The sequence below is a fragment of the Rhipicephalus microplus genome, unplaced genomic scaffold (genome assembly GCF_043290135.1).
Source record: "Rhipicephalus microplus isolate Deutch F79 unplaced genomic scaffold, USDA_Rmic scaffold_80, whole genome shotgun sequence".
Classification (NCBI taxonomy): Eukaryota; Metazoa; Arthropoda; class Arachnida; order Ixodida; family Ixodidae; genus Rhipicephalus; species Rhipicephalus microplus.
Genome location: NW_027464652.1, coordinates 788,135 through 791,331, shown reverse-complemented (window position 1 = coordinate 791,331; position 3,197 = coordinate 788,135). Strand labels below are relative to the sequence as shown.

At 53.1% G+C, this 3,197-nt stretch overlaps 1 non-coding gene across 1 annotated transcript; it reads right to left on the bottom strand.

Moving 5' to 3' along the window:
* Positions 1 to 1,523: 1,523 nt before the first annotated feature.
* TRNAN-GUU (transfer RNA asparagine (anticodon GUU)) lies at positions 1,524 to 1,597 on the bottom strand. Its single transcript has one exon. It is a non-coding gene; the product is annotated as a tRNA-Asn (tRNA).
* Between the last annotated feature and the right edge of the window lie 1,600 nt (positions 1,598 to 3,197).

Sequence of the window (3,197 nt, the reverse complement as noted above, 5' to 3'; positions counted from 1 at the left end):
CTCACCACAGTCAAAACATTTCTTCAGAGCTATCACCCCAAAGAAAAAAAAGCGCCGCACCACCACCGGGTGGGCTCGAACCTCCAACCTTTCAGTTAACAGCCGATAGCGCTAGCCGATTGCGCCACGAAGACAGTCCTGGTCCACTCTCACCACCATCAGAACATATCTTCAAAGCTATCAGCGCAAAGAAAAAAAAGCGCCGCACCACCACCGGGTGGGCTCGAACCTCCAACCGTTCGGTTAACAGCCGATCGCGCAAGCCAGTTGCGCCACGAAGACAGTCCTGCTTCACTCTCACCACCATCAGAACATATATTCAAAGCTATCAGCCCAAAGAAAAAAAAGAACCGCACCACCACCGGGTGGGCTCGAACCTCCAACCTTTCGGTTAACAGCCAATCGCGCTAGCCTATTGCGCCACGGAGACAGTCCTGCTCCACTCTCCACCATCAGAACATATCTTCAAAGCTATCAGCACAAAGAAAAAAAAGCGCCGCACCACCACCGGGTGGGCTCGAAACTCCAACCTTTTGGTTAACAGCCGATCGCGCTAGCCAATTGCGCCATGGAGACAGTCCTGCTCCACTCTCACCACCATCAGAACATATCCTCAAAGCTATTACCACAAAAAAAAGCAACACACCACTCCTGGGAGGGCTCGAAACTCCAACCTTTCGGTTAACAGCCGATCGCGCTAGCCCACTGCGCCACGGAGACAGCCTTGCTCCACTCTCAACACCATCAGAACATATCTTCAAAGCTATTAGCGCAAAGAAAAAAAGCGCCGCGCCACCACCGGGTGGGCTCGAACCTCCAACCTTTCGGTTAACAGCCGATCGCGCAAGCCAATTGCGCCACGGAGACAGTCCTGCTCCACTCTCACCACCATCAGAAAATATCTTCAAAGCTATCGGCCCAAAGAAAAAAAGCACCGCACCACCACCGGGTGGGCTCGAACCTCCAACCTTTCGGTTAACAGCCGATCGCGCTAGCCAATTGCGCCACGAAGACAGTCCTGCTGCACTCTCACCACCATCAGAACATATCTTCAAAGCTATTACCACAAAGAAAAAAGCAACACACCACTCCCGGGAGGGCTCGAAATTCCAACCTTTCGGTTAACAGCCGATCGCGCTAGCCCATTGCGCCACGGAGACAGTCTTGCTCCACTCTCACCACCATCAGAACATATCTTCAAACTATCAGCGCAAAAAAAGCGCCGCACCACCACCGGGTGGGCTCGAAACTCCAACCTTTTGGTTAACAGCCGATTGCGCAAGCCAATTGCGCCACGGAGACAGTCCTGCTCCACTCTCACCACCATCAGAACATATCTTCAAAGCTATCAGTGCAAAGAAAAAAGCAACACACCACTCCCGGGAGGGCTCGAAACTCCAACCTTTCGGTTAACAGCCGATCGCGCTAGCCAATTGCGCCACAGAGACAGTCGTGCTCCACTCTCACCACCGTCAGACCATTTCTTCAGAGCTATCGCCCCAAAGAAAGAAAAAGCGCCGCACCGCCACCGGGAGGGCTCGAACCTCCAACCTTTCGGTTAACAGCCGATCGCGCTAGCCAATTGCGCCACGGAGACAGTCCTGCTCCATTCTCACCACCGTCAGAACATTTCTTCAGAGCTATCAGCCCAAAGAAAAAAAGCGCCGCACCACCACCGGGTGGGCTCGAAACTCCAACCTTTCGGTTAACAGCCGATCGCGCTAACCAATTGCGCCATGGAGACAGTCCTGCTCCACTCTCACCACCATCAGAACATAACTTGAAAGCTATTACCACAAAGAAAAAAGCAACACACCACTCCCGGGAGGGCTCGAAACTCCAACCTTTCGGTTAACAGCCGATCGCGCTAGCCCATTGCGCCAAGGAGACAGTCTTGCTCCCTTCTCACCACCATCAGAACATATCTTCAAAGCTATCAGCCCAAAGAAAAAAAAGCGCCGCACCACCACCGGGTGGGCTCGAACCTCCAACCTTTCGGTTAACAGCCGATCGCGCAAGCCAATTGCGCCACGGAGACAGTCCTGCTCCACACTCACCACAGTCAAAACATTTCTTCAGAGCTATCACCCCAAAGAAAAAAAAGCGCCGCACCACCACCGGGTGGGCTCGAACCTCCAACCTTTCAGTTAACAGCCGATAGCGCTAGCCGATTGCGCCACGAAGACAGTCCTGGTCCACTCTCACCACCATCAGAACATATCTTCAAAGCTATCAGCGCAAAGAAAAAAAAGCGCCGCACCACCACCGGGTGGGCTCGAACCTCCAACCGTTCGGTTAACAGCCGATCGCGCAAGCCAGTTGCGCCACGAAGACAGTCCTGCTTCACTCTCACCACCATCAGAACATATATTCAAAGCTATCAGCCCAAAGAAAAAAAAGAACCGCACCACCACCGGGTGGGCTCGAACCTCATACCTTTCGGTTAACAGCCAATCGCGCTAGCCTATTGCGCCACGGAGACAGTCCTGCTCCACTCTCCACCATCAGAACATATCTTCAAAGCTATCAGCACAAAGAAAAAAAAGCGCCGCACCACCACCGGGTGGGCTCGAAACTCCAACCTTTCGGTTAACAGCCGATCGCGCTAGCCAATTGCGCCATGGAGACAGTCCTGCTCCACTCTCACCACCATCAGAACATATCCTCAAAGCTATTACCACAAAAAAAAGCAACACACCACTCCTGGGAGGGCTCGAAACTCCAACCTTTCGGTTAACAGCCGATCGCGCTAGCCCACTGCGCCACGGAGACAGCCTTGCTCCACTCTCAACACCATCAGAACATATCTTCAAAGCTATTAGCGCAAAGAAAAAAAGCGCCGCGCCACCACCGGGTGGGCTCGAACCTCCAACCTTTCGGTTAACAGCCGATCGCGCAAGCCAATTGCGCCACGGAGACAGTCCTGCTCCACTCTCACCACCATCAGAAAATATCTTCAAAGCTATCGGCCCAAAGAAAAAAAGCACCGCACCACCACCGGGTGGGCTCAAACCTCCAACCTTTCGGTTAACAGCCGATCGCGATAGCCAATTGCGCCACGAAGACAGTCCTGCTGCACTCTCACCACCATCAGAACATATCTTCAAAGCTATTACCACAAAGAAAAAAGCAACACACCACTCCCGGGAGGGCTCGAAATTCCAACCTTTCGGTTAACAGCCGATCGCGCTAGCCCA